Source organism: Canis lupus, chromosome 17 (genome assembly GCF_011100685.1).
Source record: "Canis lupus familiaris isolate Mischka breed German Shepherd chromosome 17, alternate assembly UU_Cfam_GSD_1.0, whole genome shotgun sequence".
Lineage (NCBI taxonomy): Eukaryota > Metazoa > Chordata > Mammalia > Carnivora > Canidae > Canis > Canis lupus.
In genome coordinates this window covers 33,345,536-33,372,007 of record NC_049238.1, presented here as the reverse complement: position 1 = coordinate 33,372,007, position 26,472 = coordinate 33,345,536, and the positions used below count along the sequence as shown (strand labels likewise).

Below are 26,472 nucleotides of genomic sequence, written 5' to 3'. Positions count from 1 at the left end.
GAATTATAGGAGGTTGAAAGTGGATGATCATGGGGGAGATGAAATACAGAGAATATAAAAACTAGGAAAAAGAAGGTCATTGCTGAAAAGGAAGGAATATTCTCTTTGTTAGAAGCATATAATTTATTTTTTAGCTTATGAAATAAATTGATAAACTTAGATTAACAAAGAAGATTGTAATGTAATTAAATGTTTCCTAGAAGATGCTCTACTTTGTATATCATAATGTTATAGAATGTGGTGCATTCTATACAACATGAATTGATTGTGGTTCATTCTATACAACATGAATTGATTTGTATATACTATTGCAATTAAAAGTTTTTTTGAAAGTCACATAAAGAATGCATTACTCATCTTTGTTCTGTTGTTAGAAGTTAGCAAAATATGTCACAACAAATATATTACTTGTATATGCATTGCATTTACTATTCAAGAATTGAGTGTAGATTCACTCACATGTGGAATCTAACAATCAAAACAAATGACAAACAAAAAAAGCAGGAGTAACCCCATACATACAGACAACAAACCGATGCTTGCCAGAGGGGAGGAGCAGGGGACATGGGCAAAATGGATGAAGAGGATTAGGAGATACAGTCTTCCAGTTATAGGATGAATAAATCATGGGGATAAGAGGCACAGCATAGGGAATATAGTCAGTAGTATCGTACTAGCTTTGTGTTGTGACAGATGGTTACTACACTTGTGGTGAGTGCCGCATAATATATAGAGTTGTCAAATTGCTAGTGTACACCTAAAACTAATGTAACATTGTGTGTCAGCTATACTCCAACTAAAATAAATATGTAAATAAATAAACAAATGCTATTGACTGCAAAAAATTAGCATCTACTGCATAGATTATCTTTTTCTACTACTCTTTATGTTTTAGGCAGTAACATAATGAATAAAAAATAAAGAATAAAAAAGAATTGAACGTGGATAATCCAGGCCCTTCTTTGTATGTGAAATTAAGGCCCATGAAGGTAAAGGAATTTAACTGAAGAGGCAAGATCAGGATTAGAACCCAGGTCACCTCAAGAATCTACTGCTCAGTCATGCACCTGCTGTTCTTATGCAAGAACTTTCAACACCATTCATTCATCTAGCAAATATTTTGGAACACCCATTCTGTGCTTAGATCTATCTAAGTCACAGTTATTATGTTATATACAATAAACACATGTCATCTATTTCCTGTAATTTCCTATCTTTTTATTGTGCCTGATTAGATAATAGTTGTTTAATTTATCCTGCTCAGAAACCGTGTTACTATAGAGTAGACTCCATTTCTGCTTAGGCAGACTATAAACTGTTATCCTCAATTAAGATTTTACTATGTTAAATATTTTTAATTGATATGATCTAGCATGGAATAGAACATAACAATATTTATAAATCAACAATGTGTTCATTGGTAGGGCTTTTGTTACATGTAATTGAAGCTGATTTTGATGTGAAGAAAGGTCAGCTTTCTTCCTTTTTTATCCTGTGGGCATTGCAATAAATAGTACTGGCTGTATATTTGCTCATAATTATATTATGTACTTTCTGACCCCGAGGAATTTCCATTCACTTGGGAGATAATACTCACTTATAAAATGCAGGTTGTTAAATTAGTAAGTTAGATATGTTGAGTAGTAAGTTATTATAGGCACTAGATTGTAAGTTTCACGCAGGCAGAAACCAAATCTGTCTTATTTACCACCCTAAATCTAGAATGATGTCTGGTACAAAAGAGGTGGACTTTATAAACACTTTTTAAAGCAATAATTGAATAAATACATAAGCATCTGAATATTGTAGTCAGTAAACTGAAGGAGTTCAAAAGAAAGAGAGGGACAGAGAGGGAAAGAGAGAGATTGAGGACTGAGAGAGAGCTGAAATGATCAGAAAAGACTTAAGGACAGGTAAAGCTTACTAAAAATGGTTACTTTGGTGATAGAATCACATTGATTTAAACGTTTTATTCTTTATATGCTTGTATTTTAAAAGTTTTAATACTTAACATGTATTCAAGGCTAATAAAATGTATTAGTTAAAAAATAGTTGTCCTGGGGGCGCCTGAGTGGCCCAGTCAGTTGAGCATCTGCCTTCAGCTCAGGTCATGATTCCAGGGTCCTGGGATCAAGTCCCACATCGGGCTCCTTGTTCAGCAGGGAGTCTGCTGCTTCCTCTCCCTCTGCCTCTTCTCCCTGCTCATGCTGTCTCTCAAGTAAGTAAGTAAGTAAGTAAGTAAGTAAATAAATAAATAAATAAAATCTTAAAAAGAAAATAACTTGTCCTGAACAAGAGTTATGAGGATGAGTAGGACTTGCATAAAGAAGAAGAAGCAGAGAATTTTAGGTGGGATGCATGATAGTATCCAGATTACAGAAGTGGAAAAAGGTGATGTATTTTGGATGGAATGGCTGGAGGGGAGAAAAGTAGGAGATAAGGCAGGTAAGCTTTGATAGGGCAATTACTGGACCAGAGTCTACTTTAGTTATTTACAAATCCTATCTATCCAGATTGATTTCATAACTGAAGTAGGTCCTGTTTCTCCACAAATTTCCTGTGTCTATGGACTCCTTCTCTGAAAAATATAGAGATTAATTTTAATAACTTAAGTCTCTCATCATCATAAAATGAAGCTCTTTTACATTTGTCTTCTTGGTGTGAGTTGTTTCAGTTCTAACATGAATAAAGACTATGAGAGCAGAGATTGGTAATTATATGGGCCAAGGAAATATGAAAACAAAGAAAACATGAAAGCAATGCTGGGGAGGAAAAGGATCCAAAAAGAGAGCAAGGGACTATGTATGAATTGCCCCTTTCATTGTAGTATTCTGAGAAAGATTAACAGTGATGAAAATGGAAGATTGATTGGGAGGACACATGGGCTCATTTTGTACATAGGTTCTCCAGAGATTCATCTGCTTTACTCCTTTGGAATGTACTATCTGATTTTATTTTATTGTATTTTTTTAATTTTTATTGTTGGCTTTAACCTTGCTTGGTGCAATGAAGGAACTTAGGCTCTATAACCAGGAATAGCAATGATTACAGAGACAGCTCTGATGCTTTCTCATTTTATGATAATGGGCAAGTTCTATAACATCGCTGAGCCTGTTTTTCTGTCTGTAATAAAAGGGTAGTACCCTTCAACTGGTAGAGTTTTATATGAATGACATGATATAGCTATAAGAAGTGCCTGGTTGCATAATGATTACTGTTTTTCTTCTCAGGTTGGCCTCTGTAGGCTTATTTCACCTTGGAGATTTGTTTTTCCTTTCCTGCTTCAGCTTGTTGAGAATTCATGACCATTAAAAAAAGATCACTTATAAGACTACAGCCGATAAAATGTGCCTTTTAAACAATATGCATTAGGAAATATCAATCACTTCATGTTCTAACCAAACAACCATCAGAAATATTGTATGTGACAAAGCATTTTTCCCCTTCGCTAGGCAACAATCCATTATGTTTCACATTTACATTCAGTACAAATAGACTTGCTACTTCTTAGTACAATCACTGAATTCTACAAACCAGGATTTATTATCTTTCTGCTCTGCACTCTGGGTTTCTTTAGCATTTTATAGATGACTATTACAGTCTAACTTCAATTGTAGTCCAGCTACAGCCTGTTCAATTGCTGGATTTTCTTGCATTGTTGGTACTTTATTTCATGAAATAACATGACTTAAAGTGGCAGGAAAAGTGACCTGAGGCCTTTCCTCATGCCTGGAGAGCAAGCTATAGCTAGCTTCACTCATGTATAGGTGTTGAATACAGTATCCTCATATGGTCCTCTCAGCGTCAGGTAGTCTTGGTCACTGCAGTCTAGAAAATTCCAGGTTCCTCTGAGCTCTCAGTCCACAGGAACAGAAAGCCTGGTGTGAACCACTGATCTGGTCCCAGAAGCTAGAAGGACATTTAAAAATGTAAATCAGGTCATATAATCCCCTTGATTAAATTCTTTCAATGGCTTTTCATTGTACTGAGAATAAAATCCCAACTCCTTACAATGGCTTACAAGATCCTATCTAGTCTGTTCCTGCTTATTTTTCTACTGTCATCCCTAACCATTCTCATCCTCTCTCACTAAATCTAGTCACTCAGAGCTTCTTTTTGTTCCTTGAATATATCAAATTCATTCTAACGTAGGATGGCACTTGCTGTTTTCTCTGCTGAGAACAGTGAATCCATGAGCATCTACTTTCTGTTAGTCAGTCTTAGTTCAATGTCATTTCCTTTGAGAGCTATTTCTGACACCCAGGCTAGTCTACTGTTACTCCTAAACTCTCTAGCATATCCCTATGTTTTATTTATTTCACAGCATATAGTTGGCCCATAGTTAGGTGCTCAGTACATACTTAAATAAATGAGTTGTAGAAATAACATAGAAATGAAAAACAGTCAGAAATTTGGTTTAAACTGATTACCATTATATTCATAGATATGCAATTCATATTCTTTCCTTAGTTATTAATGATTTATGAATGAGAACAATTCATAAATTATGTAAAAAGAAGATATCAAAAAATTTTTCCCTTTCCCTGAATAGGAACATTGGCCAATGTTGCAAGATAAGATTGTGTATGTGTATACCCAATTTCTAAGTAGTTTAGATCCTACATTTTTTTTGAGATTTTATTTATTTATTCATGAAACACACACACAGAGAGGCAGAGACATAGGCAGAGGGAGAAGCAGGATCCCTGTAGGGAGCCCAATGTGGGATTCAATCCTGGACTCCAGGATTATGACCTAAACTGAAGGCAGATGCTCAACCACTGAGCCACCCAGGTGTCCCAGAGATCCTACTTTTGATATCCATATTATGCTGGTCTAGACTGGCTCTCAGAAAATCCCAGGCAAAGTAGTTGAATTAGAGACTCCAAATAAAGATCTTATTACTGTTAAGACTCACAGTTTTTTCTTAAGATAATTGGGACATGATTATGCTAACAATTTTCTAAATCTTTAAGTTTTGTTACCAAGAACTCTTTGAAGGTGAATTCCTTTTGTATGAATTAGAGTTGCCTAAATTTAAACGTTAAGCATGGCCTTGGTAAGTATAGACTTCTTCAGTCAAAGTAACTATCCTGGGCGTAAGTTGCTGGCATGATGATTTATTCTGCAAATGGGTGGAAGAAATAAAGAACTTGTTCCCAAAATTGCTGTCACTAAGCCTTGAGGGGTAGCAATGAAAAAAGTAGGCAGATGGCTCTGTATCCCTAATGGAAATACCATTGCAATAGACTTCCTGAGTTTTCAGTCTTAGCCTATCTCTTTACTTCTGTCTGCAGAAATGACCTAACAGAGGCACTTATATTCTTTCATGATAAAGGCCTACAGGAAAGATTAAAATTCTCTATTAGAAGAGAACAACACAAAGTCTTGTTTGATGTTTGCCCACTGTGAAATGGAATTAACTTCATAGATTTCACAGAGAATAAAGAAGATGGCATATGTATAGAGACTTGCCATTCCCTTTTAGAAGGTTTAATTTAACAAAAATGAGACTGCATTTTTAAAAATTGGCTTCTTAAAATAGATTAAGAATCTGGAATGAGCATTTGATGGAGCCTAACATTTGCTTGTGACTGATATATATGCATATCAAGATCACTGAAATCCAAGCTAAACTTCAAAAGACAGTTCTTCAAGGATGTTCACATACCTACATGATTCTTATGAGTTTTGTCTGCACTCTAAGGGGTAAACATCAATTCTTTTTTTTTTTTTTTTTTTGGTTTTCTTGAAATATTGGGATTTTAGTAATGTATTTTAACTAAGATCAGGTGCTACCGTTCCAATATATTTAGGTCTGGTGACTCTAAGAGCTATTTGGGGATTAAACTTTAAATATTATACCGCATTAAGAATTATGGATTGTTGAGTTTCATTTGTATTCTCTTGCTATCTTTTCATCATTTTGCTCAATGATTTTCCAACCTACTCTGCATCCATTTCATCAGGATTTATGTTTTCAGAACAAGAATTAAAAAATGGAACTCACAGACTTAATTTGAAAAATGCATAAATTTGATGCATTAGGAAAAATGTAAAAGGCCAGATATTCTGTCTTTACTACCTGGAATTCATCCTTTTTATACCAAAGAATCAAAGTATTTTTTTGAAAATTTAATTTTTATATTTAATTTTATAAATTGAATACTTAACATGAAGCTTACAAATTACTCCTAAAGCTTCTTTTTTAAAAAATGGACTGTTTAGTCTATTATTTGAATGGTTATTTGGGTGATGACTTATCAATTTGGAGAAATTGATGAGGGTGATGTCCCCACTCTCCTCCAAAAGTTCCTCTCCCTGAGGTGGAAAAGTTGCAAATAGTAGGGTGCACCTAATGATAAGCTGTAGGCTGTAATGGATCAGTGTTTCTCATGGCATCATTCATAGGTCTTAGCAGCTAATTCTTAGCCTAGAGCCTGTTTCCTTTGGCAATGGCTCTCCCGGTAGCCTCCTAACTGGCATTGTCGTCTCTCAACTCTTGGCCAGCTCTAAGGGGTTTTCTCTATCCACTAGAAAGTTATTTGTATGGTGCTCCTTTTGAGGAATCATTCCTTAAACAATATCATTACAAACTTTTGAGTTGTATTGAAGATGCATGTCAAGGAGATTAGATACCTGATTAGAAGAAATAAAAATTCCATTTTAGGGATCCCTGGGTGGCGCAGCGGTTTGGCGCCTGCCTTTGGCCCAGGGCCTGATCCTGGAGACCCGGGATCGAGTCCCACGTCGGGCTCCCGGTGCATGGAGCCTGCTTCTCCCTCTGCCTGTGGCTCTGCCTCTCTCTCTCTCTCTCTCTGTGTGTGTGACTATCATAAATAAATAAAAATAAAAAAAAATTTAAAAAAAATTCCATTTTAAATGGTGTAAAGGTGTTTTATTATGAAGAAGCAGGAATATTTCACAGAAACAAGGGATGTACAACTGATTATCGAGAAAAATCAGACCCGAGAGTAGAAATTCCAGCAAAACCCAAGAAACTTCCCTTCCATTATCCCTCTACTTTCACAGATCTCTTGTCTGCCCATTGCTACCGATGCAGTCTTATTGGTCATCAGTATACATTGTTTGAGAATGGTTGCCCCAGCTTCTAAATTTATGAGAATATCTATTTAAGATTTTATTTATTTATTCATGAGATACACAGAAAGACAGAGGCAGAGACACAGGTAGAGGGAGAAGCAGGCTCCATGCAGGGAGCCCGACGTGGGACTCGATCTTGGGTCTCCAAGATCACCCCCTGGGCTGAAGGCGGCGCTAAACTGCTGGGCCGCTCGGGCTGCCCTAGAGGCTATTTCTAACTGCTTTCCAGCTATGCCTTAGTTTAAAATTCTAAGAAAGAGAGAATTTGTCTCAGCACAGAGGCCAGAGGTCTGAACCTTAGCTTCATCCAATGTGGTTAGGGTTGGCAAGGAATGGAAACATGGCATCAGGGTCTAACCCTTTTATTTGAGGCTGTCAGTGGCGGCTTACCAAAAAGAAAATGTAGGATAGATAGGCTTGCTGCTTGAAGTGTGTATTCTAAATACAATTTAGTGTTCTGATCCTTCTTGTACTTTATTTTTTTTTCCTTGTTGTACTTTAACTCATTTATGTCAAAGAAGGACAATAATATGATGAGTTTCCTTTGCTTTAGAGAGTATGCCTCGTAAGTCAAGGATGCTAAGTTGTTTTCCCCCTTCTGTCATTTTGCTGTGAAGATGTTGGTAATAGCTCCAGATTTCTCTTCAGATGTTCAATTCACAGGGTACAAGGATACTTCCAATTAAGGCCACGGTGTCCCAAAGTAAACATGCAAACTAAATTCTAGTAAACACTTAGGTTAAGTCTGTAAGAATTTCACAACTAGAAGGCTTGACTTTAGATTTTCTATCTCAATATACTAGAAGTATAGTCACTGTCTTCTCATTATACCAAAGGAAATGGTATTTCCTATGACTGCAGTAACAAAATGCCACAAATTGGTGGCTTAATACAACATAAATTTATTATATCTTCTCTTGAGGTTAGAAGTCTGAAATAAATGTCAGTAGGATTGGTTTCCCCAGGAGACACTGAGGGAGAACTTGTCCCATGCCTTTTCCTTAGCTCTGGCAGTTGTCAGTAATTGTTGATGTTCCTTGGCTTATAGATACACCACTCCATTGTCATCGACTGCCACCATAGCATTCCTTCTGTGTCTGTGTTCAAATTTCCCTCTTTACGGATACTGGTTATTGGATAAGAATTCACCCTAATCAGTATGACTTCATCTTGATTACATCTGCAAAGACCTTATTTCCAAATAAGGTCACATTCATATTGAACATATGTTTTTGGGAAACACATTCAATGCATAACAGTCCACCTTCTGTCCCTCCTCCAAAATTTATCTTTTTCTAACATGTAAAATATACTCATCCTATGCCTACATTCCCAAAGTCCCAAAGTTTTAACTCATTCCGTTAACTGTAAGTCCAAAATCTCATCCAAACATAATCAACTCAAAAAGTCCCAAATCTTGTCTTTTGAATCACCATTTTTAAGTTCTACCTCTCACCCAACAATGGAACAAAATTTACTTGAACTCTCTGCCACTTGGTAACAAGTATTGCCTATCCTCCAGTGTTCAATGACATGTCCTTCATTTCTATCTGGGACTTCTCCAGAAGCACCCCTTAATATTCATGTTTCTAGCAGCATTTTGTTCAAGTCAGTCTAGGCTTTTTACTATTATGTAACTCAAAATTCTTCCAGCCTCTACCTCTTACCTACTTCCAATGCCACTTTTACATTTGTAGTATTTGTTATATAGCAACATCCCATTGCCAGGACCAAAATCTGTATTAGTTTCCTAGGACTGCTGCAAGAAAGTACCACAAACTAGGTTGCTCAAAACATCAAAAATTTTTGTCTAATAGTTTGAATGCCGGAAGTTCACAATCAAGGTGTTAGCAGGGTTGGTTCTTTGGAAGCACTGAGAGAATACTATGGACTGAATTGTGCCCCCATTCACATGCTGAAGCCCTAATATCCAGTGTAGTCGACGCTATTTATATTTGGAGCTAGTGTTTTTTGAAGGTAATTAAAGTTAAATGAGGTCATCAGAGTAGGGCCCAAATCCTGTAGGATTGGTGGCTTTATAAGAAGAGAAAGCAAGAGAGATTTTGGATTTCCTAGTCTCTAGAACTGTGAGAAATAAATTTCTGTCTTTTAAGCCATCCAGTCTATAGTATTTTGTTGTGGTACCCCAAGCTGATTAATACAGGGAAGATCTGTTCCTTGCTCATCTCCTAGCTTTTCCATTTTCTGACAGTCCTTGGTATTTGTTGGTTTCTAGATGCATCACTCTAATCTCTGACTTTATTATCAGAGTGTGTACCTATATCTGTGTCCAAATTTCCATCTTGAGACAGACACCAGTCATTGGTTATCCTGATTCAGTATGACCTCATCTTAACTTTTTTTTTTTTTAAGATTTTATTTATTTATTCATGAGAGACAGAGAGTGAGAGGGGCAGAGACATAAGCAGAGGGAGAAGCAGGCTCCCTGCAGGGAGCATGATGCAGGACTCTATCCCAGGATGTGGAGATCACAACCTGAGCTGAAGGCAGATGCTCAATCACTCAGCCATCCAGGTGCCCCTACTTCATCTTAACTTAGTTGCATGTGCAAAGACCGTATTTTCAAATGAAATCACATTCACAGATACCAAAGGTCCGGACTTGGACATATCCTTTTGTGAGCCACAACCGAACCCATAACAGAGACTCTATTTGAAGGGCATATGCAGCTCTTTGCTGTGTGCTGGGAGAGGCAGTCTGCCAAGGGCCTTGCTGTATACTTTTCTAAATATGCTAAAATACAAGGCCTAATATGCTCTAGTCTTGAGCCATTTCTGTAGCTAGTTGGGTAGACATTTAACGCATTCTGAATGCCATGGCTATAATACATATGACAACTATCTTGCTGGGGGAGGAGGGATGGTTTGTTTACTACTTGCTCTAAAAGTTGCTAAGCCCTTAGCCCCGAGTTCCTCAACTGTGGTGTTACCCTCGGCAAGAATAGCTGCAATCTAAGACTTCTCATCACTTGGTGAGACATGGAGACAAGGGGATAGTGTTAATAGACTGATGCTCCTGTTTGTCTGCTGTGCTGTGAGTTATAAACTATCTTGCTCTGATCCACTGTCTCATTTTGTAATTTGGCAACTACAGAGTTATAGCAGGCCAATCTACTTGTGTGCTTAATCATCTCTTTTGGAATCTTGTTATTCTTTGCCATCATCTGTGAGGTTGAGATTTCCCCTATACTAGGGTTTTTTTTTTTTTTCTTTTTTGCAATTTATTCTCTTTGGGTTCTGAGCCTCTACAAATACCATTCTCCACCTAGCATGCCTTTTCTTGGGCTTCATGCATGTGTGGTTGCATTGGGTCTTGCACTTAGAAGGGCCCCACACTTGCTTTAGCCCTTCATTCTTTCTTTTCTGAGTTCTTAATTTTTGAATAAGGAGTTCTGCATTTTTATTTTGTACTGGGTTCCACAAATTATGTAGTAGGTGATCCTGCCTTCTCTTTTGTCACATTATGGTTTTTCAAAGCTTAGAAATAATACTTGATTGCTTCCTTCTCTTTTCACTACCCCCATTTCTTGCCCCTACTCTGGTTGATAAGAGTTGCAGCTGTAATATGGAAGTCATAATCATTTTGATTCTAAAGGCCTCAGTTGGCAAACATCCAAAGGTAATAATGTCCACTTGCTTATGAGGCACATGTCTGTTTTGACTTCTATTTTAAGAGATCATCATTGTGAGCTCAGGCACCTCTCAACATCTGAACACATGCTCAAGCAGGAGTCTTGCTAAGGCGCAGAGGCTGAACATAATGAATGGATCAATGTATCGCTTTATCCATTGGCAGAAACTGTTTAGAACAAAGACAATGTGATGCATTTCCTACATCTGCACACATTTCTATAACTTATCATTTTGATATATATATATACACACACACATATATATTTACCTTTTTTACTTACAGCTATTGAGCTATTGTTTTACTTTCCTACTCTAATCTACCACCCTTTGTTCACCCTGCTATAAATGCAGTGGAAACATTTAATATATATTACACTGGGATCTGCCCCCCATAACCTGGGGAGTGTCTTGTTGAATGACTTGGTTGCTTAAACTTAATTTTATTAGACTCTCTTAAGCTAGCATACACCTTTGGCACCCAGGCAGAGATATCTGGTCAACAGATCTTTCCTGTATTAGTGAGCAGAAGAATGGGACAGCTGTGTACTGCTTCTAAGACTTTTACTACCACCTATATAATGAGTGGAAAAAAAACCTGACACTTGCCAAAATATGAAAGATCCAAAGGGAAAAATGCATTAAGAAATAAACTAACTGACTTAGTATCTTTATTCACATCATACATTGTGAGTTTAAAGCACTTCCTTCTCTATTTTATAGCATAGTGATGTAAAATGTTTCCAGCATCACTGTGTTCTGAAGAGATATGATGGGATACCTATAGAATTATAAATTTACTTCCAATACTGAATGCACTAGTAAAAAAGATAGATCCATTCTCGTTTTCATTTATGGAATAATCCCTGTAGACTGTTAAACTACTAATTGTGTGACTCAATGTATGTATGTATGTGTGTGTGTGTGTACTTATAAAGAGTACATTTTTAGTTTAAACTTCATACAGAGGCATTCTCATCATGATATAACTTATGCCAAGTGCTGTTGGCATTTTATGCTTCCATTTAAAAAAAACTGGTGCCTGGCATTTTACCTTCAAAACTTTCTACCAGGTACCAATATGACTTCCATTTCTCAATAACACTGGGTTTTTGTTTTAAATAAGTCTAACAAGAAAGAAGGAACTGGAATTTTAGCAGTTGGGGACCTCGATGTGAAAAGATTCACATGCTTTCTGTCTAGCAGTTTTCTTCCATAAGAATGTTATTGCTTTGTCCTTCTTACTTCAGTTTCACCTCCCTGTGTCCCAGTTAGGCTGGTGAACAAATGAATAAGGTTGTCACTGTGTTTTTTCTAGAATGTTTTCAAAGGATAACAACAAACTGATGAATTTGATATACCAGTTGTACCTTTTCAATGTAGATGTAGAAAGAATTTCCTTTGACGAAAAGTTTCACCTTTAGGGAATCCTGAGTTTGAATAACCTGAATTCAGGGCACCAGGGTGGTTCAATGGTTGAGCATTTGCCTTTGGCTCAGGTCCTGATCCTGGGATCCTGGGATGGAGTCCGGCATTAGGCTCTCCACAGGGAGCCTGCTTCTCCCTCTACCTATGTCTCTGCCTCTCTGTCTCTCATGAATAAATAAATAAAAATTTTAAAAATAAAAAGAACAACCTGAATTCATTTCTGTTAAATGTGACATTTAGAGTGGGTATTGTACCTGTTGCAGCTTTCCAAGCAAGTAAGAATGAACTGAGTTGTTTAATTGTTAGCTTTTACCTTGACACATGCATGGAATAAATTCAGCATCATTAAAGGTCACTTTTGAAATAACAAATATCAGATGAGGTTCCTGGAATCCCCAAAAGTAGCCATGAAAATAAACATGTATTAATTCTCTCCCCATGAACTAAATATAGTTTGGGCCTTGAAGAATTCAGAACATAAGAAAGTAAAAAGTTCAACAGTAATTTTAAGAGTAGGACCCATAATATTTGGACAATAAACACTCATTTGTCCCTATTGCCAAAGTGTCATTGTTCTAAGGGAGATATTATGGAAGTAGCTACCACCTACTCAGTCTTGTGGGCTGAGAATATTGTAAGTTTAAGAAAATGATAGTAAGTAAAAGGAAAACATGACTAAATCATAGCTCTTGGTTGGATGTGAGACGCCAACCACATCACCCAGCCCAGCCCTCTGTATCCAGATCATACTTGAAACCCTATGGCTTGGAGAGGCCACTTAATCATATGTTTTCTTCCCCAACAGTGGTTATTCTCAGAATGGTTTTTTTTTTCTGATATCTATGTCCTATTTCCCAGAATTGCACTAAGTAGAAAGAGTAGCAGCAGGTCAGAATCTCTAATGGAAGAAACCTTCCTTTAATTGAGGGACTGAGTAAGTCTATCCCCAAGGAATGAGTGAGTGGAAAAGTGAAATATCTACTCTCTATTCCTTTTCTACTATCAAGAGAAGAGCTCTGTAGAGTTATTCAGCTCCGATTTATATAATGTGATTCACACTCTTTAAGAAGTTTCACTTTTTAAAAAAAGTTTCACTTTGAAAATGAAAATTTCATTATCCTTCTAGTGGTAAAATGCAAACCAATATTTTTTGTTTTGTTGACTCTGACTAAAAATTTTGATATTTCTTCCCACAGTGATCAGCTGAACTAGAAAACATGTCAGAGATTTTTGTGACCTTGATCATTGTTAATTGTACTTGGCTAAAAACTTTTGCTTTTACATTTATGTTTGCTTTTCTGAAATAATTTTCTACTTTAAAAATATCTTTAAATTTCATAATGTCAACATTGTTTAAGATTACAGTATTTAGAGAAATTTTAATATATTTTTGATAGGACCAGATCATTAAAAAGATGAAACTACAGTCTTTTGAAATATGTGGAAATTATATTTCATAATCCTACATCATGTCAAAGTGAGCTGATTTAGTCAAAGTGGCACTTATATTAGCTTAGATTGAATCTCATTTTGTAAATCTCAGTAATTCATTTTGTCACTAGGGGAATTTGCTGTCAAGGACTTTGACTTTATCTTTGTTCAGCCAGTGAAGTGAAGGGGCCTTGCATGCAATTAGATAATTACCATGAAACATAAGTAATGTCCCCAAAGGATTGTTGCTGATACAGTCAGTCATTTTTCCCCCAAGAAATTTCTACTGAAGTATCCCTAATAGGAGAGGCAAATCAATAAACACAACCAGAGAAATTTGCCTGATACAAAAATGAAATACTATGAGATCTCTAATTTAATTTTTAAAATTCACTTATATTATGTAGTGTACTATACTTCATATGTCCACATTTGTTTAAATAAAATATTTTTTAAATAAAATATTTTTATATCACTATCAAGACAAAGATTCATTCTCTAGGAACTTGCATCATATTTGTCCAATACTTATACATAGTTGTTTTTTTGTTTTGTTTTGTTTTAGCCCTTGTACCCTAGTTGTGGTTAGTATACTTATTTAAAAAGTAGGGGTGTAAAAATAGGTCTTGGATCCAGGCAGTTACAGCCCAGGTAAAGTCTGAGTACCAAGGTCAGAATGAAGGAAAATCCTAAATAAAAGATACAGACTTTCACAAGAAGTAGCATGCAGAAGTAGGATCCAAACTTTTTCTCATCTCAAGAGCTGATTCCTGTGAAAGCAGTTGCTTATTTCCAAGTTTGGCTGGCCACTAATGACATTTGAGTGTGCTGGAGAAGATTAGAATAGAGAGCTAACCTTACTACATCAGAGTAAGGCAATACCTATTAGTTTCCTTTGGTCACCTGAGGTAATTGTTCTGAGTCAGTTTAGAGAGAGAGAGAAAGAGAGAGACAGAGACCGATTCAGAGAGCATGAGAGAGACAATGATTATAATATGAGCAGACTTGGAGAGGGCACTGATTTTACAACTACTGTCACCTTTCTCTCAGGTTATTAAGACCTTTCTTCAGGAGTAATTTTTTAGTGCTTTATTATGTAAATTCAATTATAGTTTTATCAACAGTTAAATTTTAAATTAAATTTCCAAAAGATTGTAATTGATAACATAAAGATATATCAAGTTCTGATGTTGTGAAGTAAGTGTATTCCAAGAGGAAATGCGATTATTTAACTGAATTTCAGACCTGAAATTCTTGTTATTAGTATTGTTATCACAAAACACCTTGTGAGCTGTCTTCATGGAAAGTAATTCTTGTGTTAGAAATATGGGCTTGGTCAGAAAGTAGTGAGTAACAGGAAAACATAATTCCTTAATTCCTCAGTTGACATTCAGGGTGCCATATGCTTTTAAATATGCTCGACTGCTAAACTTTGAATACTTTTTTCTCTATTAGAATAAGCATAGCTAGTACTTCAGAATTAAAAGGAATTTAGAGATCAGTTAATCTTACATTTAGTGGATGAATAAACTGAAGCCTACAGAGTTTTAAGTGCCTGCTTAAGGTGACATAACTGTTTGACAGTAGAACCTGGACTTGAAACAAATGGAGTCCTCATTCCACATCATGGTAGCATATAGTCATTCTGGGTGAGGAACCACTTAACTTACAGAGTGAAGGAGAAAAACGAGGCCATTGTAATGGCAAATCCATTCAGTCTTTTGAATATTTCAGGTAAGTTTACTTCTATTTGCAATTAATTATCAGGATTATTATTTGTTGGACAAACTTCAAACAAGATTTTCAACCTTACCAGTCTGCCACCTCTGTAATGACAGTCATTGAAGGAAATAATAATTTACAAATGACTGTAGTAGTGTTTTTAAATGCCAGTCTTTATTCTTTTAGAATGTTGGAATAATGAACAAGGGCATTAGTTCCTCATGAAAATGTTACTTTCTCCTGCCTGGTGACTATTCATATATTATTGATTAAAAAATATTAACTCACATGTTACTTAGTGACACCCCAGTGCATTATAATGCAGATTTTCTCTCTAGTCCTTGCAGAATGTCATTACCATTTTGGGAAGCTGCAGTGAAACTCTTCTCCATTGTCCCTAGGGAAGTTCATCACCACTTACAGCCACTAAACAATAACACACTGGGATAATGTCTACCAACCTTATGGCAGCATGTTCCAATTGGAATCCCTAAAGACAATAGAGTGATCCCCTCTTACTCATGGGTTCACTTTTCACAGTTTCAGTTACCCTTGGTCAACTGTAGTGCAGAAACTGATGATCCTCCTTCTGATGTATTATCAAAATATCAGTAGTAATGTAATGCTACGTCACAGTGCCTATGTCATTCACTTCACTTCATCTCATCGTGTAGGCATTTATCATCTCTTGTTACAAGAAGAAAGGGAGTACAGTATAGTAGATATTTTGTGAGAGAGTCAGAGAGTGAGAGACACTACATTCACATAACTTCATTACAATATAATTGTTCTATTTTTTGTTATTGTTGTTAATGTCTTACTGTTTCCAAGTAATTGACGCTGTATTAAGTAAAATTTATAGGAAGGCATTTATAACCTCTGTTTCAAATCCCAGAAAATCATATTCTTAAGGGTACCAGCTGATCACAGGAACAAAAATCCCTTCTGCCTTGGATTTATTTTCTTTTAGCATACTCCTTTTGATGCTGCTGCTACTAGTAGATCCTGATTTCTTGTTTATAGAATTTTAAGTATTGGACCCTTGATTCTCTTCTGGTTAGGTGCTGATTCTTGTCCATATATTCTAACACTGACACCTTTCAGAGTTTAAAAACATCATTAAGCTAAGAGAGATGCTTCTGTAAGACTCACTAGTATTAGCTCTTATTCCCATTCTACATTTACTTTTCTGGATCTCTGCTTTGGTTTTCTGTGCTATTTTTTTCTGCATATTGAGATACTTCCAGTATGCATATACTTATAATTCAGGTAGTTGTTCCTCTTGTCCCACCTTTTAATATTCTGCATCTCAAAAGTAAATATTTTCCTGATTGATGTATTGACCTGTTCTCTTTGACACTCAACTGATCACTGGTATTGGTTGGTAAACATTAACACATTTTATGTTTTTATTTTTATCATGATGCTTATGGCAAAGATTTGGTGTCTTGGTTCCTTGCCCTCTTCATGCTTCCTTCCTGAGTGTCACCCTTGACTTCTCTTTTTCTCTCACCTACCCCATCCAGTATATCACTAAGTCCTGTAGATCCTGTCTCATAAATGTCTCTCAGATATATCCACTTTTCTCCATCCCCACCATCTCCACACTAGCATCTTGTATTTGGAGTGCTTAAATAGTTTCCTCCCCTTTGCAGCTTGTGCTTCTAGTATTGTTTCTTGCCTATCTAGGCTCTATACCATAGCTTTAGAAGATTTCCTTTGCAGAAAACCTTCCAATGGCTTTTCATTGCCTTTTCCATAATGCCCAAACTGTAATGTGGCTGACTTTGTCTCCAGCCTCATCTATTATTTTCCCTTGCTCTCTCTGCTCTAGTTTTATAAAATTTCTACTAGTTTCTTGCACGTGCGTGAATCCATCTTCTCCTTCTTTACGAGGCAGATTCCTACTCATCTTTCTGGGTTCATCTTCATCTTCATTTCTATAAGAAGCCTTTCTTTATTACTGGATCAGAGAAGTCCCGCTTTATTCCTCCAGGTCCCTGAACTTTCCTTGTCAAAACATTCTTGACATTTTCTTCTTGTTACTTTTTTTGGTCATCTTTCCTATTATGGTGTCCCCATTACCTTGTTCATCACTGCATCTCCATGTAATAGAACAGTGTAATTTTGAAAGAGAATGTTAGTCAAGAGACAAAATTGTTTAGTGAGAGGCTGTGCTGTATAGCACGGTGTTTTACCTACTGAGCCTGTGTAGGCTCACATCACATCAGCTCAGCCACTTTACAAACTGTGTAACTTTGAGGAAATTACTATACTCTTTATGCTGAGTTCTCCATCTGTACTGGGTAATAGCTGTAATCCTATCTCATGAGTTAAGATTGAATGAGTTGATATGCCAGTGTTAGAACAGTGCTTTTGGATGATTTATTGTGGATTCAATTTTTATATTGTTTACCTTAAATTTGATTAGTGTGTCTAGAAAGTTAAAATTACACATTTTTATTCTCAGTTCAAAATAATCTGGGCTTCCTGGGAGGGGAAAATATATTCCATTTTCTATGTAGAAATTTGGAGAGGGGAATGACCTTGATTTTGTAAGTCATATTCTTTTCTAAGTAATCTGAGTATTTCTTTTGTTGGGAGGAAATGAAGGGATTTTCTTTTAAAGATTTTATTTATTTATTCATGAGAGAGGGGAGAGAGAGAGAGAGAGAGAGAGAGGGGCAGAGACACAGGCAGAGGGAGAAGCAGGCTCCATGCAGAGAGCCCGATGTGGGACTTGATCCCGGAACTCCAGGATCACGCCCTGGGCGGAAGGCAGGTGCTAAACCGCTGAGCCAGTGAAGAGATATTTAAACTCTAAAGTCTATGTCAAGATTTCTCCCTCTTCAGACAAATAAAAGTGAGAATACAGGGTCCAAAATCTTTGGTGTGCAGCAAAAGCTATTCTGATAGAGAAGATTATAACAGCACAAGTCTATCTCAAGAAGCAAGAAAAATCTCAAATAAACAACCTAACCTTACACCTAAAGGAGCTGGAAAAAGAACAAGCAAAACTAAAAACTAATAGAAGAAAGTAAATAATAAATACTAGAGCACAAATAAATGAAATAGATCCGGAAAAAAACAATTGAACAGATTCATAAAATCAGGAACTAGTTCTTTGGAAAGATAATTAAAAAACCATTAGGCAGACTCATCAAAAAAAAAAAAAAAAAAAGGAGGAGGGACTCAAAGTCAGGAATGAAGGAGAAAAAAAATAGAGGACTCAAAATCAGAAATGACACCACAGAATTACAAAGGATTATAAGAGAATATTATGAAAAATTATATGCCAAAAAATTGGACAGTCTAGAAGAAATGGATAAATTCCTAGAAACTTATAATCTCCCAAAACCAAATCAGGAAGAGATAGAAAATTTGAACAGGTCAATTACTAGCAATGAAATTACGTCTGTCATTTAAAAAAAACTCCCAATAAAGTCCAGGACCAGATGGTTTCACAGGTAAATTTTATCAAACATTTAAAGAAGAGTTAATACTTATGCTTCTCAAACTATTAAAAAAAAAAAAAGCAGAAGAGGAAGGAAAGCTTTCAAATTCAGGTGAGCATTACCCTGAATTGAAAACCAGATAATGACACTACAAAAAAGTGGACTATTGGCTAATATCTCTGATGAACATAGATGGAAAAATCCTCAACAAAAATGTTAGCAAACAGAATTCAACAATGCATTAAGCAAATCATTAACCACAGTCAAGTGGGATTTATTCCTGGGCTACACTAATCACAAATCAACCCATGTAATACATCTCCTTAACAAAGGAAAAGACAAAAACCATGTCATCATTTCAATAGATGCAGAAAAAGCATTTGATAACATATATCTATTCATGATAAAAGCCCTCAACAAAGTAGGTTTAGACGGAACATACCTCAACATACCTAAGGCCAGATATGAAAACCCACAGCTAATATCATACTTACTCAATGGTAAAAAACTGAGAATTTTTCTTTTAAAATCAGGAACAAGACAAAGATATCCACTCTCACCACTTTTATTCAACATAGTACTGGAAGTTTTAGCCACAGCAGTCAGACAACCAAAAGAAAAAAAAGACATCTAGATTGGTAAGGAAGAAGTAAAACTTTCACTATTTGTAGATTACATGATATTACATATAGAAAACCTGAAAGACTCCACCAAAAAGAAAAATGCTAGAATAAGTGAATTCAGTACAGTCTGAGGATATAAAATCAATGTGCAGAAATCTGTTGCATTTCTGTATACCAATAATGAAGCAGCAGAAAGAGAAATTAAGAAAACAATCCCATTTACAATTGTACCAAAAATAATAAAATATGTGGGAATAAACCTAACCACAGACAAATAGAAAAATATTCCATGCTCATGGATTGGAAGAACCCATATTGCTAAAATATCCGTAGCACTCAAATCAGTCTACAGATTTAATGCAATCCCTATCAAATACTGATGGCATTTTTCACAGAACAAGAACACACAATTCTAAAATTTGTATAAAACCACAGAAGATAGAGGTCGGGGCAAGATGGTGGAGAAGTAGGGTCCCCAACTCACCCCCCCACCCCCACCACCAACTTACCAACTTACCTAGATAACTTTCAAATCATCCTGAAAACCTATGAATTCGACCTGAGATTTAGAGAGAGAACAGCTGGAACACTACAGAGAGAAGAGTTTGTGCTTCTAAAGGTAGGAAGGTGGAAAAAAATAAGAAAATAAAAAGGAATCAAGTGGGGGAGGGGCCCCGCGAGGAGCCGGGCTAAGGCCCCCCGCGAGAGCCTCCAGGACAGGAAAGCCCAGCCCCGGAGAAGCAGGAACTTTAAAAATATCCACCGGATTCTTCCCGGAGGGAGAGGCGCTCAGCGGGGAACCCGCACAGCACCGCAGGGGGGCAGAGGAGCCCCCAGGTTCCCGGGGTCACTAACAGAGGAGGTGCACCCCGGGGAGAGCGTGCCGCACCCCGTGGGCTGAGCTCGGTGAAGGGCTGGAGCGCCCGGCGGGGCCTGGGGAGCAGCTCAGGGTGGGGGGCTCAGGGCGGAGGGGGCTGCGCCTGCTGCCTTTGGGAGCCGGGCCCCGGGAGCGCATTCCAGCAGCGCAGGCCCCAGATCCCAGGGCACCGAGGACACAGCTCAGGATCTGGCGCTCCCCTCGGGACAGGCGGAGGCGGGGAGGGACAGGGCAGCGGGACACTCCTGCCGCTGGGGGCCCCCAGGCTGTGCAGATCAGCGCCCCCGCCCTGGAGCATCCAAACCAGTGTGGACTAGGAGCTGCGGGAATTACTGGGGATGCTGACGCCAGGGCTGGAGAGCTGGCCGCCGCCAGTGTGCTTGTTCCTCCTGGGGTCACCCTGTGCCTGGGAGAGGCGGGGCCACCAGGGAACAGGGGCCTCAAGGGGTAAACCACTCCCACTGAGCCCAGCACCTGGCAGGAGGCCGGGGCAGCTCCCCCAGGTGCACACACCTGAGACTCAGCACAGCAGGCCCCTCCCCCAAAACACCAGCTGGAAGGACAGGGGAAGAGCAAGTTCTTGACCAGGCAGCGCGGGAAAGCTCCAGGGGAAGTCGAGGGATTTACAGTATATAGAACCAGAGGGTACCCCTCCTTTTTTTCTTCCTTTTTCCAGTACAACTCGTTTTTATATCAGTCTGTAAATTTCCAATTTTTTTTTATCTTTTCACACCTTAACTACAATATTTTACCTCCTCTTCATTTTTAAGATTCTTCCTTTTTGACTGTCATATTTCTACAATTACAAGTCCTAGATAAATTTTCCACTTTTAGATTCCCTTCAACATACTCAACTTAATTTTGGAATATATACAAGATATGCTTCTTTTTGTTTTGTGTTTTTTGTTTTCTCTGCCTCATTTTGTTCTACAATGACAGAAGTTAATACCTTCTAAAACATGACCAGCATGCACCCAAAACCAAGTGGTATACTGTGCTGGTCCATTCTGTGAGATTCCTCATTTCCATTCTGCCACCCTCTTTTATTTCATTTATGTTTTGTTGGTCAATGTTGGGGCCCTCTACAAGTATCTCTGGTTTATATAAATTTGGGACTGAGCATCTTCTAACGTACAGAACTTAACATACTCAGAAACAAGAGGATCACCCTCTAGAACCCCTCAGTAGACTACATCCTCCCTCCACTACAACTTCTTCACCACCACCATCTCCCAGTGCCCCCTTTTTTCCTTCTCCTTTTTTTCTTTTTCTTTTTTTTCCCACTTCCTCTTTAGGATTCCTGGCCTTTTATTCTTTACTACTTTGTTCTAAAATTTGTTTTTCACTTTAGTGGTCCTTTTGTGTTATTTCGTTCTGATCTTTCTTTCTGGTCTCTGACCTCAGCAGAATCATTAGGGTGAAATTTACTTAGGTCGTGGTTGATATTCTTGACGCAGCCTGCTCATACAGCCACTCTGCACTGAACAAAATGACTAGAAAGAAGAACTCACCACAAAAGAAAGAATTAGAAAGTACTCTCTGCCACTGAGTTACAGGATTTGGATTACAATTCGATGTCAGAAAGCCAATTCAGAAGCACAATTATAAAGCTACTGGTGGCTCTGGAAAAAGCATAAAGGATTCAAGAGACTTCATGACTACAGAATTTAGATCTAATCAGGCTGAAATTAAAAATCAATTAAATGAGAGCAATCCAAACTAAAGGTCCTAATGACGAAGGTTAATGAGGTAGAAGAAAGAGTGTGTGACATAGAAGACAAGCTGATGGCAAGGAAGGAAGCTGAGGAAAAAAGAGAAAAACAATTAAAAGACCATGAGGAAAGGTTAAGGGAAATTAAATGACAGCCTCAGAAGGAAAAAATCTACATTTAATTGGGGTTCCAGAAGGCGCTGAGAGAGACAGAGGACCAGAAAGTGTATTTGAACAAATCATAGTTGAAAACTATCTAACTTGGGGAGGGAAATAGGCATTCAGATCCAGGAGATAGAGATATATCCCCATAAAATCAATAAAAAACATTCAACACCCTGACATTTAATAGTGAAACTTGCAAATTCCAAAGATAAAGAAAAAATCCTTAAAGCAACAAGAGACAAGAGATCCCTAACTTTTATGGGGAGAAGTATTAGATAACAGCAGACCTCTCCACAGAGACCTGGCAGGCCAGAAGGGGCTGGCAGGATATATTCAGGGTCCTAACTGAGAAGAACATGCAGCCAAGAATACTTTATCCAGCAAGGATCTCATTCAGAATAGAAGGAGAGATTAAAGCTTCCAAGATAGGCAGAAACTAAAAGAATATGTGACCACTAAACCAGCTCTGCAAGAAATATTAAGGGGGACTCTGTAAAAGAAAGAGTAAGCCCGGGGATCCCTGGGTGGCTCAGCAGTTTAGCTCACCTGCCTTTGGCCCAGGGCACGATCCTGGAGTCCCAGGATTGAGTCCTGCGTTGGGCACCCGGCATGGAGCCTGCTTCTCCCTCCTCCTGTATTTCTGCCTCTCTCTCTCTCTCTCTCTCTCTCTCTCTATCATGAATTAATAAATTAATTTAAAAATTAAAAAGGAAGAAAGAGGAAGCCCAAAGAAACAATCCACAAAAACAGGGACTGAATAGGTATCATGACAACACTAAATTCATATCTTTCAATGGTAACTCTGAATGTGAATGGGCTTAATGATCACATCAAAAGATGCAGGGTTTCAGAGTGGATAAAAAAGCAAGACCCATCCATTTGCTGTCTACAAGAGACTCATTAGACCTAGGGACAACTCCAGCCTGAAAATGAAATGCTGGAGAACCATGTACCATTCAAATGGTCCTCAAAAGAAAGCAAGGGTAGCATTCCTTCTATCAGATAAATTAAAGTTTATCTCAAAAACTGTAGTAAGAGACAAGGAGGGACACTATATCATATTTAATGGATATATCCAACAAGAGGACCTAACAATCATGAATATTTATGCCCCTAATGTGGGAGCTGCCAAGTATATCAATCAATTAATAACCAAAGTAAAGACATACTCAGATAATAATACTCTAATGCTGGGAGACTTCAACACGGTGCTTTCTGCAAATGACATATCTTCTAAGCACAACATCTCCAAAGAAACAAGATCTTTAAATGATACACTGGGCCAGATGGATTTCACAGATATTTACAGAACTTTACATCCGAACGCAATGAATACACCTTCTCAACTGCACATGGAACTTTCTCCAGAATAGACTACATACTGGGTCACAAATCAGGTCTCAACTGATACCAAAAGATTGGGATTGTCCCTGGATATTTTCAGACCATAATGCTTTGAAACTAGAATTAAATCACAAGAAGAAATTGGGAAGAAAGTCACACGTGGAGGTTAAAGAGCATCCTGCTAAAAGACAAAAGAGTCAACCAGGAAATAAGAGAAGAATTAAAAAGATTCATGGTAACTAATGAGAATGAAGATACAACCATTCAATATCTTTGGGATACAGCAAAAGTAGTCCTGAGAGGGAAATATATTGCAATCCAAGCATCCCTCAAAAAACTGGAAAAAACTCAAATACAAAAGCTAACCTTGCAGCTAAAGAAACTCGAGAAAAAACAGCAAATAAAACCTACATCAAGCAGAAGAAGAGAGTTAATAAAGAATCGAGCAGAACTCAATGAAATGGAGACCAGAAGAACTGTGGAACAGATCAACAAAACCATGAGTTGGTTCTTTGAAAGAATTAATAAGATAGATAAACCATTAGCCAGCTTTATTAAAAACAAAAGAGAAAAGATTCTAATTAATAAAATCATGAATGAAAAAGGAGAGATCACCACCAATACCAAGGAAATTGAAATGATTTTAGAAACATATTATGCACAGCTATACGCCAATAAGGCAATCTAGAAGAAAAGGATGCATTTCTGGAAAACCACAAACTACCAAAACTGGATCAGGAAGAAATAGAAAACCTGAACAAGCCAGTAACCAGGGAGGAAATTGAAGCAGTCATCCAAAACTTCCCAAGACACAAAAGTCCAGGGCCAGATGGCTTCCCAGGGGAATTCTATCAAACGTTTAAAGAAGAAACAATACCCATTCTACTAAAGCTGTTCCAAAAGATAGAAAGGGAAGTAATACTTCCAAACTCGTTTTATGAGACCAGTATCACGTTAATTCCAAAACCAGACAAAGACCCCACCAAAAAGGAGAATTAAAGCCCAATATCCCTGATGAACAGAGATGCAAAAATTCTCAACAAGATACTAGCCAATAGGATCCAACAATACATTTAGAAGAGTATTCACCATGACCACATGAAATTTATCCCAGGGATGCAAGGCTGGTTCAACACTCGTAAAACAATCAATATGATAGATCACATCAACAAGAGAAAAAACAAGAACCATATGATCCTCTCAATAGATGCAGAGAAAGCATTTGACAAAATACAGCATCCGTTCCTGATCAAAACTCTTCAGAGTGTAGGGATAAGGGAACATTCCTCAGCATCTTAAAAGCCATCTACGAAAAGCTCACAGCAAATATCATTCTCAATGGGGAAACACTGGGAGCCTTTCCCTAAGATCAGGAACACGACAGGGATGTCCACTCTCACCACTGCTATTCAACATAGTACTAGAAGTCCTTGCCTCAGTAATTAGACAACAAATAGAAATAAAAGGCATTCAAATTGGCAAAGAGGAAGTCAAACTCTCCCTCTTTGCAGAAGACATGATACTGTACATAGAAAACCCAACAGACTCCACCCTAAGATTGCTAGAACTCATACAGCAATTTGGCAGTGTGACAGGATACAAAGTCAATGCCCAGAAATCAGTGGCATTTCTAGACACTAGCAATGAGACTGAAGAAATAGAAATTAAGGAGTCAATCCCATTTACAATTGCACCCAAAAGCATAAGATACCTAGGAATAAACCTAACCAAAGAGGTAAAGGATCTATACCCTAAAAACTACAGAACACTTCTGAAAGAAATTGAGAAAGGCGTAAAGAGATGGAAAAATATTACATGCTCTTGGATTGGAAGAATTAATATTGTGAAAATGTCAATGCTACCCAGGTCAATTTACATATTTAATGCAATACCTATCAAAATACCATGGACTTTCTTCAGAGAGTCGGAACAAATAACCTTAGAATTTATGTGGATTCAGAAAAGACCCAAATAGCCAGGGGAATATTGAAAAAGAAAACCAGAACAGGGGGCATCACAATGCCTGATTTCAAGTTGCACTACAAAGCTGTGATCATCAAGGCAGTATGGTACTGGCACCAAAACAGACACATAGATCAATGCAACAGAATAGAAAACCCAGAAATGGGCCATCAACTCTATGGTTGACTAATATTTGACAAAGCAGGAAAGACTATCCACTGGAAAAAGGACAATCTTTTCAATAAATGGTGCTGGGAAAATTGGACAGCCACATGCTGAAGAATTAAACTAGACCATTCTCTTACACCATACACAAAGATAAACTCAAAATGGATGAAAGATCTAAACGTGAGGCAAGAATCCATCAAAATCCTAGAGGAGAACACAGGCAACAGCCTTTTTGAACTTGGCCACAGCAACTTCTTGCAGGATACATCTATGAAGGCAAGGGAAACAAAAGCAAAAATGAATTATTGGGACTTCATCAAGATAAAAAGCTTCTGCACAGCCAAAGAAACAGCCAACCAAACTAAAAGTCGACCTACAGAATGAGAGAAGATATTTGCCAATGACATATCAGATAAAAGGCTAGTATCCAAGATCTATAAAGATCTTATTAAACTCAACAGCAAAGAAACAAACAATCCAATCATGAAATGGGCAAAAGAGATGAACAGAAATCTCACAGAGGAAGACATAGACATGGCCAACAAGCACATGAGAAAATTCTCTGCATCACTTGCCATCAGGGAAATACAAATCAAAACCACAATGAGATACCACCTTCCACCAGTGAGAATGGTGAAAATTAACAAGAGAGGAAACAAAAAATGTTGGAGAGGAAATGGAGAAAGGGGAACCGTCTTGCACTGTTGTCGTGTATGGTGCAGCCACTCAGAAAACAGTGTGGAAGTTCCTCAAAGAGTTAAAAATAGAGCTACCCTACAACCCAGCACTTGCACTGCTGGGGTATTACCCAGATACAGATACAAAGCTACAG

General features: G+C 37.6%; 1 long non-coding RNA gene across 17 annotated transcripts in view; it reads left to right on the top strand.

Moving 5' to 3' along the window:
- LOC102151150 overlaps positions 1 to 26,472 on the top strand; it is a 653,134-nt gene that overhangs the window by 303,922 nt on the left and 322,740 nt on the right. For 3 of the 17 annotated variants that reach the window (XR_005372360.1, XR_005372352.1, XR_005372362.1), the window contains one exon: positions 896 to 1,247. The exons of 1 other annotated variant lie outside the window; for it this stretch is intronic. This is a non-coding gene — a long non-coding RNA (uncharacterized LOC102151150). Of the gene's footprint in view, positions 1 to 895; positions 1,277 to 26,472 lie in introns of those variants that run through there. 13 more of the 17 variants (XR_005372365.1, XR_005372366.1, XR_005372351.1 and 10 more) reach the window with 11 other exon arrangements.